The 18,274-nt window shown below is 41.0% G+C and overlaps 1 protein-coding gene and 1 pseudogene across 1 annotated transcript in view; both read right to left on the bottom strand.

The window, feature by feature from the left end:
* LOC130429664 (uncharacterized) overlaps positions 1-18,274 on the bottom strand; it is a 72,253-nt gene that overhangs the window by 31,283 nt on the left and 22,696 nt on the right. The gene's annotated exons all lie outside the window — the stretch shown is intronic.
* LOC130429667 (patched domain-containing protein 3-like) lies at positions 1,567-4,484 on the bottom strand (annotated as a pseudogene).

The following is an 18,274-nucleotide window of genomic DNA, read 5'->3' on the forward strand; positions in this document are numbered from 1 at the left end:
GTTTTACACACATAATTAAAGGTACAAAGATAAAAACAAATAAAAAACAACATTTAAAAAAACTTAACACAATATTGCACAAACAAAAATTGAAATACAATATGTACAAATTCTTAACATATGACCAGCCAAGCTTACACTGAGGGGACCTTTGAAGTTAAATGTTAATTAAACAAATAAAATGTTGCTTTATAGACTTATAGCCTTTGTCTAGTATACCATGATCATTCAATTAAACTGCTTTACAGTTTCAGTAGGTCAAACAATAGATCATGTTGTGAATTTTCTTTGCGTGTTCTGAAGAATTATTCTGGAGTCTCGAGTTTTGATACAAAAACCACTTTATTAATGGAGTAGGATTGCAATGTCACACTCATACTGCAGTCATGCACACACAGAAAATACACAATTTTACTCACCGAACCGGTTAAATACCCTCCCTCAAGTTTGCCTAAATTTCCACTTGGATCAACACTAGGCCTCCCTTGAACTAAATTTTGCACTCGTTTCCGTCTGGATCAACAAGGCAACCTAAAAATAAATACCATCAATGTTCCTAAGTTTCCACCTGGATCAACAATAGGACACACTTGAATTAAATATAGTTTTGCTCTCGCGTCCCCTTGGATCAACAATGCAACATAAAATAAATAACTACGCGGACACCCACAATTTCACTTTTACCAAAACTGTGAGTACCTACAAATCTGCTCTCTGTTTAAAAGGCAACCTTTGTAGGACTTTTTTAACCTATAGGACTTATTAGCGCTTTTATTTTAATACTATTTTTATCTAATATGCATTGTACACTTATATAAGTATTACAATTTGAAAACTGTTCTCCTCAAGACCAACCCAACAGTAAACATAAATCAATGCATGCATTTATGGATTTGGATCAAAACTCCTTTACTCAGGTACTGCTTAATATTTTTAAATCAATTTAGTTCGATGAATTTAGAAGAACGTAAAGTGTCTCACCACAAGCAATATCTGGCAAACAACACAACCTAACTATATAAGCAAAAACTGCTTACCTTGGCCAAATTTTGATGTGTTGCTCGTCCAGAAGTTGCCTGCTGTGGTTCACCTCCGTGTTCTTTCCAAGGAGTCCTGCCGTGGTCGCCAATTCTGTTGTGCATTTTCTTTGCGTGTTCTGAGGAATTATTCTGGAGTCTGGAGTTTTGATACAAAAACCACTTTATTAATGGAGTAGGATTGCAATGTCACTCCCTTCTCCCTTTTTGGAGAAGCCCTTATATAGTGTGTTTAACACACACACATTCTCACACACACATCCTCTGAGACCCCCAATATAATGTAAAACAGATGTGTTTTCCTCCCCCAGCTTACCTAGGGTCCTTTGTGTCAACTAGTATTCGGCCCCCAAGATAAGAAACTTAAATGGTTTTACAATAGTAAACAATTGTAGACATTATTCTTCTATATTTTAGCCAAAAATATCTTCTACAATCACATAAGTGTTTCTGTTTTGTACAGACTCAAGACACTGGCTGACATCAGTAAGAAATACTGTATAGCTACTCAGAAACAGTAAGGATGAATAAATACAGTGTTTGAATCATTTCTGTTGCTATGTTAATTTTGTTCTCAGGTCAGTATTGGTATATGGGCTGATTATATGTTTTCTTTGCAGCACAAAACATCTTATTACAAGTGCCTAAGAAGGTGAAGAACACAGGTATGAACACAATGCCATGGACGGCTCCAAACAGAATGACTAATAACATGATTTTAAAGAAGGTCCTGAAGATGTAGCTTTTTGCAGCAGCGAGCACCACAACACCTGCAATAGTGGAAGCTGCACCTTGTATTATTGGATACCCCAGTTTATAGAGGGCATCTTTGGCTTTTTCATTAACCGACAATTTCTCACTGGTCACGAAAGCATACGATATGTGAGCAGAGAAATCCACAGAAAATCCAATACAGATCACCAGATTAATCATAGATACTGAGTCTAAACTAACATCCCATAATGCCATGAAACCAGTCAATCCCACAATGATGGATGCGATAGCAAATGTCACCCAGAGAGAACAGAGAGGATTTGGGATTAAAAGGAGTGAAATAACTAACATTACACATGTAGCTACAACTATATTCTGAATTGTATTACCGACTATAACAGCGTATTGATCGTAATAGATAAACGCAGGGTGATACACCATTACATTAACAGCCGTCTGTAACTTTCCACATCTTTCTGCTGTTTCTCTGAATGCATTCAGCATGTTCTTCTCATCGACTGCTGTCCTGATGTTCACAGACTGAATGAACATACGCGATGCCAAAATCTTATTGTTAGTGATGTTTACATCTTCACTAAATCCAGATAACCTAAGAAATGTAGGTAAACTTTGTTTGAATTGTGTTTCATTATCTACATTTATACCAGAACTCTGTCCAAACTTAATATACGCAGTAAGCCATGAAATGGGTGAAATTTCGGAATCTTTAGATGCCATTGACAGATTTTGAAAATTTTCGAGGCACAAGTCAAGGTTTTGACGTGCATCTGAATTCCAATACTGAAAGTTTTCATCTGTTACAACTAACATGACATTGGGACCGTAAGAAGAAAAGAATTGATCTTCATCATCATAGTAACTACCAACATATGAGCCGTCTGGTGCTAAATGTTTCAGATCAAGACCTTCCTGTAGTTGAAGACATCCATAGATGCTAACTGCCAGATAGGCAGAATAAAACAAACACACAGAGATCTTTACCCAGGTCTTTGTCAGAAAAGGGCTGTAGTGATTTTTAAAGAATAAATCCATTGGCATTGCCTCATCAGTGCCAGTTTCTTTATCATAAGCACCACCAACACAACACACATTACCAGTAGCATCAACACTATCGACTTCTGGGACTTTCATGCAGGTCAACCAATGTTTATTACCCTTCTCTCTTCTTCCATTCAGTGCAAGACAAGCACCAAAGAAAGTGATGTTGAAGATGTAACAGAAGAGAATTGCTTTGCTGGTGTACATGCAGAAAGATTGAACGGAGCGGAATGGAGTGAACAGACCGATATAGAAAGACATCACATCTGTCAGTGTGGTGATAGTGATGGACACAGCGGCTTCTTTATATGTTTCTGCTAAACGATCTTCAACTTCTTCTTTAACGTCTTCTGCCAGCAGGCGATCATGATGAACATGTCATCAACTCCAATACCTGCAAAAAAGCAGAGATTATCATCTGTAAATGATATTGAGTAGCTAAATTATTTATTTAATGCAGGTGATGTACAGAATTAAACTTACCAAGAATCAGAAAGGGAGATGAGGCGACTGTCATAGCGAAAGGCATTCCACAGAAGAGCAATAAACCAAAACTGGCAAGAACAGCCAGACCAGTAGAGAGGACACCAGCCACAGCAACCCACACCTTGGTTCTAACACAATCTAATCTGGAAAAATATGAAATTTGGTTTATAACCATATATCCTTATCTCGTGTGTGCTCAAAATAATTTAGATTTTGTGATTTAATACCTCAGACAAGAGAAAATTGAAACGTTAATAGCCAGAGCATATGTAATAGAGAAGAAGGGAATGATAGAATCCGAACTGGCCTCGATCTCCTTCTGTCTTGATAGTGAAGTGAAGTATGACACACGAACCTGCAGAAGAAACACATTCAGACAAACACTCTTCTGCCTTTTCATCACAGTAAAAAATTGATGTTCTTTAAAATATAAATTGCATGAAAAATATCAATAGCATAGCATAAAAGGCATAACTCGGCATCATATCTACTTACTGTTTTCAACTCTGGATAGTTTGAGAAGAATTCCAGAAAGCCATTAAGCCACCAAGTGTTTAGTGCTGTGTTTTCCTCTTTTAAAAAATAAAAAAGCCTGACTGCTTTAGCGCTGCTTATCTCTGAGCCTTCTGATTTAAGCTCTACACCACCGACACTTGTTCCTAAAAATTGTCCATTATGCAGAGGATACCTAATAGCAGTTGAGATTGTTTTATTCAAATCATCATTTAATATGTCCAAGACAAGATTTGACATGCATTTTCCATTAGTTTTGGCACAAAGGTTTTCATAAGTGTTTCCTGTTGATATATTTTTTACTTGTCTATCCATCTCAATAACGTCGGTTAAAGTAGCCTCGGTCAATATATTTTCTCCTTCCAAAACTGTGATGATCAAAGAGGCGTAAGTTCCTTCAGACGAAAGCCGCAGACGAAAAAATTCTTCAGATGGTGAAAAATATTCCTCCACAGTCTTCCTCTCCTGCTTCGCTGGTCCGTTTACAGGTGTCAACTGGTCTTCGATGTCATTTGCTTCCATCTCATTAAGATACATAAAACCAGATCCAAGAGCAGCAGCTACAAGTAATGGTAATATCAAAAACACTGATGGATATCTAGCAACAACACGACCAAAGTGTCCGAAGCCCACAGATATAGGCCTCTCAATGCAGTTGGTGTTGCACTTCGCCATCCTCCAGCAGTTCTGATTTCTTTCCTCCAACAACCGTTATTAACCAATAACAGTTATCTCTAATTATACTGTAAAACTGTAACAAAGAGCAAAAGACAAGAAGAAATGAGATCAAACCAATACAGATATATCCAAAGTGCACAACGTATAGCAACAAAATGCTGAATCATAACTAATAACTATCAAATTAGTCATTTCACATGAGCAAACTCCAATAAAACAAATATAAGCCGAGTACAATTACTTTAACATTTTTTTGTAATATGTACAGCACTTACGGACAAATAGTATCCAGAGTGTATCCTAAATGCAGCAGAAGAAAACAGCACCGTTACCACCCGATCCGTCCCGGAAACACGATTTTTTCGCGCATGCACGAAAGTGCGTCTACTTCTGGCCGAAACAATTTCTTTTTTAAAGTTTTTTTTATTGAAAACTGCACTTAAGGAGACGCACTTCGGGACGCAGCACGGATTCCCGGGCGGATATAACAGAGATCATAAAAGTACACCAATCACAATGTGAACAGCAACGCGGCAACAACTGTGTAACATAAGCGGTTATAAGGTAGAAGATAAAGAGTGATCAGCACTCACAGAGAGGACTTGAGACGACAAAGAGGACACGTCCAATCTGTAGAACCTGGCGAAAGCGTTCTGTGAAGACCAGCCAGCCGCACAGCATATGTCCTGAATAGATGTGCCCTTAGACCAGGCCCACGAAGAGGCGATAGCCCTAGTCGAATGAGCTCTGAAACCGCAGGGGCAGTTCTGTCCCTGACTCTCATACGCGAAGGTTATGGTATCCACCACCCAGTGAGAGAGCCTCTGCTTTTATACAGCCCGACCTTTAGTTCCCCCACCAAAACAGACGAAGAGCTGTTCAGACTGCCGAAAGCCGGCCGTGCGATCGATGTAAGCCCGTAAAACCCTTACCGGGCAGACCGCTCTCTGAGCGTTAGCATTCTGCTTGTCTGACGACTCGGAAAACAAAGCGGGCAAAGAAATGACCTGTGCTCTAAATGGGGTAGACATAGACTTTGGCACATAACCCGATTTCGGCCGGAGAGTGACGTTGCAGTCGCCGGTTCCAAAATGAATGAAATCAGCGCCGACTGAGAGCGCTTGTAGATCCCCTATGCGCTTAGCCGAAGCAAGGGCAAGAAGGAGAACAGTTTTAAGAGTGAACTCTCTTATGGAAGCCGCGCCAAAGGCTCAAATGGGGGAGAAGAGAGAGCCTTCAACACCAGCGCTAAGTCCCAAGGCGGCACCGAAGGGGATCGCGTGGGAAAAAGTCTCCTCGCTCCTCTGAGGAATCTGACCACCAGCATGTCCCTTCCAATCGATTGCCCGTCAACCGGGGAATGAAACGAGGCGATAGCAGCCACATAAACATTCAGTGTTGACGGGAGTCCGCCGTTGTCCAGCCTGTGCTGCAGGAAGCATAAAATATCAGACACGAGGCAGGACATCGTGTCGATATTGTTACTATTGCACCATTTAACAAGCACCCCCCATTTGAGAGCGTATAAACGCCTGGTGGAAGGCGCACGACACTCCAAAATAGTGTCATGTACACGCTGAGGAAGTGCATTTAAAACCCCCGAAGAGGCCTGCCATGAAGGCTCCACAGCTGCGGGCTGGGGTGAAATATCGTGCCGTTCGCTTGGGACAACAGGTCTCTCCTGAGGGGAATCCGCCACGGTGGTGCCGTTTACAATTCGCTCAGGTCCAGAAACCACGATTGATTCGGCCAAAACGGAGCGACGAGGATCACCGTTGCCGTCTCCTCTCTGATTTTGCACAGCACCAGGGGCAAAATCTTCACCGGAGGAAACGCGTAAAGCCGAACGTCCGGCCAACGCACCGTCAGAGCGTCGCTCCACATGGGGGAGTGGGTCAGCGGGAAATACAGCCCTCGCACACCGCGCCCCATCAGGAGGACGACGCATCCGTCGTAACGACTATACGTCTCGTTTCCAGCCCCAGGGGAACTCCACGACTGAACATGCTCGGGTCGCGCCACGGGCTCAGGGCACTGAGGCTACTGAGTGTAACCGGGACTCGCACTCGACCCGAGGACCATGCTTTCCATGGAACCTGAGCCTTCAGCCAAAACTGTAGCGGTCGCATGTGCAGAAGAACCAGGTGGCAGACCGCCGAGGCTGACGCCATGAGACCCAAAAGCCGCTGAAACTCTTTTAGGAGAGCAGACCGACCCGGCCTGAGCAAATGTAGAGCTGAAGAGATCGACTCCGTCCGCCCCCAGATACGTTATAGACTGACTCGGAGTGAGCTTGCTCTTCTGCATGTTCACGCGCAGCCCCAGGAAACCTTGAACATGAAAGGTTGATTGGCATCTCTGGAAAAAATTGTCCGTAGGGTGTGAGTGCTTGTGTGCCCTGCGATGGGTTGGCACTCCATCCAGGGTGTATCCTGCCTTGATGCCCGATGACTCCTGAGATAGGCGCAGGCTCCCCGTGACCCGAGGTAGTTCGGATAAGCGGTAGAAAATGGAATGGAATGGAACTCCTAAAAATAAAGTTTCTTAAAAGATTCAAGATTTTATTTGTCAAATACACAGAATATACAACTGTCACAGCTGTTGTATGTTTTGTTTGTTTTTTTCCTCCCATTGTTAATTTCATTCTTAGTTAAATTAGTTTTCACTTGTGTTTCATTCTTAGTTAATTTGTCCCTTGCCTGTTTTCACTTGTGTCTTATTATTAGTTGTTCCTCAGCACCTGTTGATCCATCGTTATATGTTGTATTTGAGTTCTCCCCTTGTTTCAAGTCCTTGTCTAGTATTGTTAATGCGACATGTCTTTCATGTCAGTGTGTGTAAACCTCTGGTTCCTGAGTTTCTTGTTTGCCTTTTGTGCTTTTATTAAAGTACTTATTTTGGATTACCCTTTTGTTTGGACGCTACCTTCTTCCCGCTACACCTGACAACAACTAGCAGTGAAATGTGGGTCCGGTCAGCCAAAGACATTACAATTATTATAAAATACAAACACAAATCCTCATGGGTGTTTTATGTAACGATTCATGATTTAACACAGAAAGGAGAAGCGTCTCTAGAGTCTTTCTGGTGTGGGTGTGTTAATGTAGACTCACAGTTTGTCTTTCACTAGAATATTAGTCATGCAACTACTCAGTGTCAAGTGTGGTGAAAACCACAAGTGAAGAAAAGTTTAGAGTTGCTCCTTCTCCGTATGTGGTCAGAACACAGATATCCGTTCATGTTTCAGTCACCCGCTACTCATCCACCATAATCCCCCGGCCCCCCCAAAAAGAGAGGAATAGGACTCACATCATGAAGAATTAAATATCATTTGATGTTTTGACACGCAATACTTCAGTTACTTAAAAAGATGTACTACAACACATACAGTAAACTCAAAGGAGTTCAGAGTCATAACACGTTCTGCCTGTTCAGATATATTTGTTATTTTAAAATGAAGGTGTTGTTTGGGATTAACTGTTACATAGTGGAATATGATGGTGTTCGAGGCAAAAAAATAAATCTGGTATTAAAATTAAAAGTGAATTTATGGCCAAAAAGCATTAAATCAAAGACATCGATTACCCGCAGCAGCAGATGGCAGTAGTGTTACAATGGATGCCTTTAAACACCAAAGAAGAAGAGTTTCATAAATTAAAAAATCGATTATAACTATTTAGTTTAAATGCAGTAGTTTAAATACACGTATGAGAGTTAAATCAGACCACGAATTTCACACATGGCATTAGTGAGTTTTGGTGAGTTTTATGCTGCGTGGTTGTATGAGGAGACGTTCACGTGTTTTACGTCTTTTTTTATTATTAGTGAAATGATTCCACGTGTGGGCTGCTTGAATGAACTACAAATGTAAATAGAGTGAAGAAATATGTTGTGTTACAGACTTTTAATATATTTAGCTCTTTATGTCATATTGTGACAGTCAATATGTTTTCTCGTGTGTTAATTGTATTGCCACAACGGCGGAGCGTCATCTTCTGCCAAGCCGTTGTCCTGACGGACCTATAAAGATGAGGAGAGAGTTTGTGACCGTTCCGGTGGCCCCCAAACGCCGCTGTTTGCATCAGTTTTCCGCCGCGGTTGCGGACGAACATTGCAATGTTGTAAATGTTGTGTAAATGCAATAAAAACACATACCTGTTCACAAAAGGAGCTCTTTCCCCCTCACCCAGCCAATGATGCGTTCCTTGCCCTGCCACGGTTAATCCCGGCTATAACCAGCCTTCCCTCGTCCACGGCCTTTCCCGTGGGTGAGAGACGGCTGGAGTCTCACGCAGGAGCCTTTTCCCCGCCAGTGCTATTGGCCTCGCTGCACCAGCGTGCTTCCCTAAACGGTCCGCTGACGTTAACGCCCAAAGAGATTCAGCCATCATGTCTGTTTCTGGATGCATTGAAAGCCATTCCGGGCATTTCTCATTGGCTACTAAATGTGGTAGAACACGGGTACACCCTGCAGTTCAGACACAGACCTCCCCGCTTCAGCGGTGTTGTTCCGTCGCTTACGTCAGCGCAAAATGGGGCTGTGTTGAGACAGGAAATTTGCAGCCTGCTCGCGAAAGGAGCGATCGAGCGCATCCCTCCGAACGAGCGAGAAAGCGGGTTTTACAGCCGGTATTTTGTAGTGCCCAAGAGAGATGGTGGAACGGAGAGATCCGATTCTGGACTTGAGACCCGTCAACTTAGCCCTTCACAAGCCAGCGTTCAGAATGACAACTCTAAAACAGATCCTGCCACAAGTGCGTCCAGGGGACTGGTTTGCATCCGTGGATCTGAAGGATGCGTATTTTCATGTTCAGATAGCCAAGCGTCACCGAAAGTTCCTGCGATTCGCTTTCGCGGGATCAGCGTACCAATTTGCTGTACTCCCGTTCGGACTGGCATTAGCTTCGCGCACATTCTCGAAGTGCGTGGACGTGGTGCTTTCCCCTCTCAGAGAGAGCGGTATGCGCATTCTGAATTATCTGGACGGTTGGTTGATTTTAGCCCATTCACGGGAGGCGCTATCCGGTCATACGCAGATGCTGCTTCGTCACTTGAAGGCGTCCAGGGGGCATCCGGAAAGGATTCCCGAGCCACCTCAGCTGGCCCCTCTCGATGTGGAGGAGCAGCGGATCTACTCTGAGCTCCTCCCGAGTGACCGAGCTTCTCACCCTATCTCTAAGGGACAGCCCAGCCAGCCTGCAGCCACCGCCTGTATCTGGGATCTTGTCCTTTCGGTCATGACTCACAGCTCATGACCATAGGTGAGAGTAGGAACGTAGATTGACCGATAAATCGAGAGCTTCGCCTTGCGGCTCAGCTCCTTCTTCACCACGACAGACCGGTACAGCGACCGCATTACTGCAGAAGCTGCACCGATCCATCTGTCAATCTCCCGTTCCATCCTTCCCTCACTCGTGAACAAGACCCCCAGATACTTGAACTCCTCCACTTGAGGCAGGAACTCTCCACCCACCTGAAGTGGGAAAGCCACCCTTTTCCGACTGAGAGACCCCTAGTGTTCATTATTATTATTTTAAACCAGGACTAGGCCTTAGTTAAATTAGGATACTCAAGTTGTTTTTAAAGACATTCTTTACAATGACACATCACTGGTGTGCATTTTGGGATTATATTTTAAGAAATGCCAAAGCAAGTTGTTTTCCATCAAGACACTGTTTAAATTTAAATCAGTCAGAGACCTTGCGTAAGCCCTGTACAGGAAACCCCACGAAAAAGGACCTAAGTGTCAGTATCTGGTTGACAGGTTATGTTTGACCAGGTTAACATGCTGCCCAAACACGGTTGCAAATTGTCTCCTTACATCTGTATTTGAAGTTTCCCGGAGGAAACCCCTGAGGCACGGGGAGAACATGCAAACTCCACACACACACACACAAGTGGGAAGCGGGAATCGAACCCCCAACCCTGGAGGTGTGAGGCGAACGTGCTAACCACTAAGCCACCGTGCCCCCCCTTATTTTTAGGAGTTTACTAATGAAATTAACTTAGAGAAAGACAAATCAATTCAATTATATTTGTAAAACAGGAATCTTTAAGTTGTTTTTGTAATGAAGTGACAATACTAGTGTATTTATTAATCTTACACTGCAGTTACTTTTAGAATCTTGTTGTATGTACAGAAAAGGTCTATTGTCAGAACTGTGTTTTTGCACAAGTATGTCTTTCATGGTGCGTTAAAAGTTCCACAGCTAGGTTATACCTTGTCTTGATGTCTACCGTCATGCAAGAAAACAGTTATGCTGTAGCATTTTGGGGTTATTGGGAAAATTTGGGGTGCCATATCTCAACTTTCTTTGAGGGTGCGTTAGACGTTCAACATTGGAGTTATACCCAATATTCGTGACTTAACATCTAGCCAAAAAGCAGATATTTTTACTGTAGCATTTTGTAGCAGAACATCGCTGGATACCCATCTTCTGCAGGGTAGTGAAAATCTCTTTATGTGTCTTTCAGTTTCAAATAAGTCTTTAATTAAATCAGCATATGATTCCAGTGCGGCCATGGTGTCGATACGAAATTACTAAAAAAAAATACTGAGTCAATCACTGCAAGGTTGAGGTTTTTCAGGCTTGTTTTAACTTTTTGCCATTGCGGCAAACTTCCAAGTGCAACACACACACACACACACACACACACACGAAGATAACTTCCGATTCACACAAATCGAACAAATTAAATATCAAAATCGGTCGTGGTCGTGCCCCCTTTATTTCATTTCCTATTTTTGATCTGAGCATTAAATCAAAAGTACGAAAAATGACCCGTTATTTGTTTTTTGGTATTATATTTATAAACGAATAACGAAATAACAAACTGTTTTTTAATTTTCCGATTTTAAAATCTCAATTGAATATGAAAAGAACGAACGACACACGGATTTTCAGGGCATCGCTTCTTGACCGTCGACTGTGAGTGACGTCACTTCCCAACACAAACACGCCCCATAGCATAATCCCACCCTTGACACTGATTGACAGGTTTCCGTGTAAGGCACCGGAAATGGAAATACTAAGGGAATTGCGATTCCATTTGAGTTTTGGCTGGCTACACACGCGACGCTGAGAAAGTGAAAAAACAGACGTGGTAATTGAAATTACCATTTAAATATGACCGGGTCAAAACTCGTAAGATATGGGAAACACAGTTGCAAACGGACTTTGCTTTTACATTTGAAATTTGGCAGTCAATGTGCGTTTGCTTAAACGAAAATGCAAACGGTAATGCGCGATTTGCAATTGAGTTTGGATTATGTCACATTTTATGCGTCCACAAATTGAAAACGCAATTGCAAATACAATTTGCAATTCCATTTTAATAATGTCCGGAATATCGTTCCATACCCAGGAGTTTGCACATACCTATGTATAAAGGTATAGTTGCTGCAATGTAAGTCGCTTTGGATAAAAGCGTCTGCCCAATGAATAAATGTAAATGTTATGTAAATGTGTTGATAAGCTTGGGCTTTCAGCAATAAACCGTAACAATTGTGTCAATTTCATTTCATCAGTTAAAAACATGCGGATAAATCGAAGTGTATCGGAGGTCTGCTAGTGCATGTGCAAACTTCCATCTTTGTTAGAGAAACAACAATTTTTTTTTATTCACATCTTTATTAAAGAATTTATGTCTTTCATTCCTTTAATAATTTCTATAGTTCAAGGACTAATGAAGCCTCTAAAAATAGCTTCAAATGGCACATTTTTTAGCTGTTATTTTTCATATTTTCAACAATTTATATTTCAATTCAATACAAAAAATTGTTATTTATATAATGCTTTAATCGGACAACAGTGGAATGTAATAAGCAGGGAAAGTAATAGTATAATGTATCTGAGTGCAGCTATAACTTCCAACTGCTGTAATGTGATTAAATACTAATTATTAAGGGTGTGACAAGACACTTATCAACTGAGTTCACAAGAACGAGACTGTCCGGGTTCTTGTTTAATGTTTAGTTCGTTCGTTTCTTCTGTAATGTTGATATTTTGTTTCTTTCGGACACATTGTTTGGTTTACAGCCTGCCATGCGTTTTCTTGTTACTATGGTGTGACCCCGCTGCTTACCCTGAATCCAAGTCAGCCACAGCTTCCCCTACTCTCATGTCCGAGTCACCCGTAGCCTTCCCCAAGCCGGCTTCTGCAGCCATGTCCCCAGGGCCCGGAGACCCTCAGTCACCGGCCGCTTTCACCGAGACGGCCAACGAGTCTGCTGCAGCTTCCCCAATCCTCGTATCCAAGTCAGCCACAGCTTCCATTTCTCCCATCTAGTGTCTGCAGCAGCTTACTACATGTCGGCGTCTTTGTCAGCCAGTCCCCGTATCGGAGTCTGCCTCAGCTTGCCCAGTTCCCATATCCAAGGTAGCTACAGCCTCCCCTACACCCTCGTTCTTTGATCTGTTACATTGCTCTGTTTGTACATGTCAAACGGTCATAATTGGTTGCAGATGTTAACTGTATCTTATTTGATCATAATATGAAACCCTAGACATATGATTGCTTGCAGATTGTCATGTGTGTTTTTTCTGTAGCCTTAATATAACGGGCTGTCTGTGTGGAAATAAATTAGCCTGATGCAAATACACATCTGTGTTATTCTCTCTCACTCCCAGATCTCTGCTGAGAACAATCTCTCACAACATCCAACCCATTATTTAATTGAATCTGATTTTTGAAGAAGTGATCACAGGAAGTTTAAAAATTACTTTGTGACATATTATATAACTGTAGTTTATTTATTGATGATGCAGGACAACCACTAAATACTGGATTTCAATAGTCAAGTCTTGAGGTCACAAATGCATGAATAAGCATATCTGCGTTAGCAACATATAGAATATTTTGAAGTTTCTTATGTAGTTGTCATTTCTGAGGTGGAAGAAGGCTGATTTTGTAACATTTGAGATGTGACAGTCTAATGACAGGTTGGTGTCTAAAATAACGCCTAGGTCTTTAACTGTATTTGTACGAGTAACAGCGCAGACTTCGATTTGCAGGTTATAATATATTATATTATATAGTGGTGGGCATAGATTAATTTTTTTAATCTAGATTAATTCCAAGATTAATATAGATTAATCTAGATTAAAATGGCTCATTTGAATTCTGCCGAGGGCATTCAGAATATGTGTGCTACCCAAATAATGACTAAAAGTAAGTCTTTGAGAACGGGTTTCTCGAGCCAGGTGGCGCATTAGACCAGAGGCTCATCTCCTGTTTACAAAATGCATCACAAACTCCTTGAGAAAGCTGTTCTACTATAATAATTGGTGATGAAAATTAAATTATGTTCAAGAAGATGAACTTGTGTTTACTTCCGCATTAGCTAAGGGATGCTTTGCATTTAGGTGGTACTTAAGACTGGAAGAGCTCCTACAGCACATTTACATTTACATTTAGTCATTTAGCAGACGCTTTTATCCAAAGCGACTTACAAAGAGTGAGGGAGCAACAAGCGATATGTCATACAGGAGCCATAATACATTAGGTCTCAATACAAAGTTACTGGTTTCAACTAAAGCTAGACCACTACCTGTTGAGAGAAAGTGTTTTTTTTAAACAAATTCCGCATTGCACAAGGTGCAAACAACCTTAGTCTTGTCGATGTTTCTATTGGGAAGCTTCTTAAAAATTAATATTCCCTGAAGCAAACCCGGCGGCTTCATAGCTGCATCCATGTTAGCACGTCACGTTTGATGCGGTAATTTCACAGTAACGTTATGTTGTGTTCAGACCAAACGCAAATGGCGCGTCAAGCGCGAGTGATTTATATGTTAATGCAAAGAGCCAATAGACCTACTTGCTGCGCGAATCGCGCGAATGAAGCCCTGGTTATGAGATGATGAGGCGGCTTCTGCTTCCGCGAATGATGCGAATCACGCGAGTTGAAAAATCTCGTTCTCGCCCCGTACAGTGCAGTTAAGATGGTATACATCCGCGCTAAAATATCAAGGTGAAAATCATCATAGATGCGTAGTATAGACCCAGCTCCCAACCCAACTTTGAGAATAGATTAACGGCGACATTTTTTTTATCGCGCGATAAGAGTCTCACTGCGTTAACGCCGTTAACGGCCCACCACTAATATTATAATATTATAACCTTTGGTCCTATAAGTAATATTTCCGTTTAATTGGAATTTAAAAGGAGGAAATAACTAGTCATCCAATGTTGAATGTCTTGAATGCACTCTGTCAATTTGTATAGCAGAAAGGAATCATCTGGTCTTGATGAGATATATAGCGGAGTATCATCTACATACGAATGGAAACTAATTCCATGTTTTTTAAAAATGTTGCCAAGGGGCAGCATGTATATGGAGAATAGCAAGGGTTCTAAAACCGATCCCTGAGGTATTCCATAATTGACCTGTGTTAGATTTGACAATTCCCCATTTATATGGACAAAATTCATGTGCGCAATTTCCACTGGGTATAGGGAAAATCCTGTTTGTGTCCCCCTCACTTTCAAATTGGTTATGTTATTTATCCACATCGCCGCAGAGAAGTACTAGAACCGAGCAGGACACAGAGAGTTTGCCTGCTTGTGTCGATCCGCGCGTTGCCTGCACACACTAACAATAGATCACTGAAAGATCGTATTCGATCACGTGATTTTGATTTGAATTTAATAGAAATTAGTTTTGACCTTGTCATTGTTTCGGTAGGCTATGTTAAGGGGTTTCCTTATAATGGACTTCTATTTGGGAAGAAAAGCAATGCCAGATTTATTACTTTTTTTCGGTTGGAAAGGACATTGAACAGCAGGTAGTGTTTATGACAAGGCTTGACCTCGTTGAGCATTTTATAAAGTCATTCGGCTCGTCTCTTTCCGATCACAGATTCAGGTTAACAAGCCATGTTTTCCACCGTTTCTCATTCAATATTGCGTTTTCCCCCTTCATAAATACAATCAAAAACACCTTTTGGTTTCATGGTTTAATCAATTTAAACAATCAAAAACATTGTATTTTGAATTTGTAATAGGATTAAAATCAAAAAACATTTTCCCCAATTTTGTGTCCCCCCCACTTCTCAAACCAAAGTTACACCCTTGGGACAAAATAATATCTGTCAGATAAGTAAGATCTGAACTGTTGTGGTGGCTGTCTCTAGTATGGTATGGTCTACAGGGAGCTAATCCTTAAAACAGAACTGTTTGTGATGATAGGCTACTTGTAAAAAAGACATATTGGATCAGTTTTGCGTTGATAGTCTGATGTTTTGTGTTCTAGAAATTCAAAGGGGAACTTTGCAACTGATCCACTTGAGGGTGGATAATTCATTCTGTGAGTTCCCCTATAAGAGATATCCATCCTTGCCCAAACATCACTTTCAACTAGAAGAAGAGACAGACCAGTTTTATACAGTAGGTATATAGTAGGATAGTATAGGTAGTTTTTACAATATACAAACTTGTATCAGTTTATTATACACCATTTTAAAAATATCATGGTACTCTTCGGGCATTGTTTGTTAGTGGTTTATCAAATGAAATAAAACTACTTACATTGATACATCTTAAAATCTATCAGTGTGATTGTGTTCTCTTAAGATTTGTAAAGGTAATTGTAATAAACTTCATTAAAAGGGAAGGAAGGAGTCGGGAACCCGCAAACATTTAAACATTTAATAAAGTAATAAAACAGCCGGCGGCCCCTCACGGACGACCGCCGGCGAACAAAACATAATATAAATACAAACATAACATAAGTTCGGGCCCAGTCCTCTCTCTTCGATGGTCCGGTCGCTCGTTCCTTTTATATGCTCCCATCTCCTACGTGATTCGAGGCCGGTGTGGGCACAGCTGGCGCTCATTCACAATTACTCACCGGACTCGAACCACGGTCTCGCCCCGCCTACTCTACTACAGTAATTATTTAAAATTGACGTAAATTTCGTATTTTAACCAAAGCATAGTCCAGGCTGAAGCTAATCCTTGTCCGAGAAACCCCCCTTAGTGTATATCTATCAGAATCTCAGCACAAAACGTAAAAAACAAGAATAAAAACATTGGTATAAAAACAATTATAAAAACATAAAAGCAATCGTTTGATAGATACACAAAAGATGCAAGATTATAGGTAGGATTTCACCTAGAACTATTTGTTCAATTTCCTGGTACAAAACCTGAGAAACGAGGTACATAACCTGAGAAACAAGGGTCAAGCTAAACATTAACTACAGTTAAAATAATTATTTTAGCAATAAAAATTAACCAAATGTATTAATGACACAAAGAATATTTATATGAAAATGTCATGGATTTCCTTGCAGTCTTATTGCTCTTGAACAATACAATTGTCACTATAGATTTGTGGATATGCTTTGGTCTTTGCTCATATAGTCTTCTACAGAATTCTCCTCCAGGATTTTTATGAGACTTGACAGTGTACTATTTGGATCCAGTAGAGTCACTAGAGGGACATTCACACCTCTCTCTTTGAAGATATTATTTTGCACAGTCATGGCTAACATTGAGTCAATACCTAAATCGAAAAGATGAGTCTCATCATTCAGTTCATTCATTTCAACACCAGTTGTTTCACTAATCAGTGACCTCGTATATTCATGTGGTGATGTGATGGGCTGCTCAGGTCTGGATAAGATAATTCTGTCTTTCCTCACGGCTTCCTCTATTAGTCTGTAAAGTCTGGCACTCAAAGACTTGTTTTGACTGAGGACATTATGCAAGTTGTTTTTGAAATTGAACTTGCATACAACCTGTTGAGGTTTATTAATCAAGAGGGATTGCTCCAGACATTCAAGAATTTCTGGTCTTTCCAGTAGCATGATTCCCTTTGCCTCAAGAAATCTTTGGACATGCACTTTGTTCAACAGGAGACCAAGATTCAAAGCCCCCCAGTTGATTGACTGTCCTGAAAGTCCAATATTTCTGCGGTACTGGCAGAAAGTGTCCATGAATGTATTAGCAGCTGCATAGTTTGTCTGTGATGCATTGCCAATGAAGGCGGAGATGGAGGAATAGCACACAAAGTAATCCAGATGACATTGTTCAGTAGCACGGTGAAGGTTAAGTGCTCCATTAACTTTTGGTCTCATGACTTTCTCATAAAGCGATTTGTCAAGACTTTCAATTAGACCATCATGCAGGACAACTGCACTGTGAAAGACTCCTTTGATTGGACTGGATGGAAAAAGTTTTCCAATTTGAAGAATTGCTTGTTGAACTTGTTCTAATATGGAAACATCACACTGTAGACACTTAATAACAGAACCATAATGATCCATGACATTCTGTATATCTTGTTGAATCTGAGTATTTGGACTGCTCCTTGAAAAAATTACAATATTTTCTCCTCCTTTCTGAGCAATGAACTTCACTGTCTCATATCCCAGCCCTGTCAGACCACCTGTGACGATATAGACTGATTTTTTCTTGAAAATACTGAGTTTGGGCATCACAGGAATGTCTGACAGCTGGTTCTTGTAATCATTATTCAGGATCATTATGGCTAGAACTTGACTTGTGAAGTATGAATCAGATTGTTTTACAGAGAGGGGATCGATGTCTTGAGAATTCCCTCTTTGAAAGGTTGTTGTGTTGAAAGCCAAAGACTTTCTGTCCAAATGCATGGATTTCAGCCAGCGGTAGACTTTTGGCATATTTATATGCAGAGACCATTTCTGCATTATTTGAGACATGAAGAGGAAATGGATGTGAACTTCAGAATTGGTACATCTAAATGTTTTTGGATCTACTGGAATGTCCGGCTGGTTGTCACAGACTAGAACAACATCTTTGATGAC

The sequence above is a fragment of the Triplophysa dalaica genome, chromosome 10 (genome assembly GCF_015846415.1).
Source record: "Triplophysa dalaica isolate WHDGS20190420 chromosome 10, ASM1584641v1, whole genome shotgun sequence".
NCBI lineage: Eukaryota > Metazoa > Chordata > Actinopteri > Cypriniformes > Nemacheilidae > Triplophysa > Triplophysa dalaica.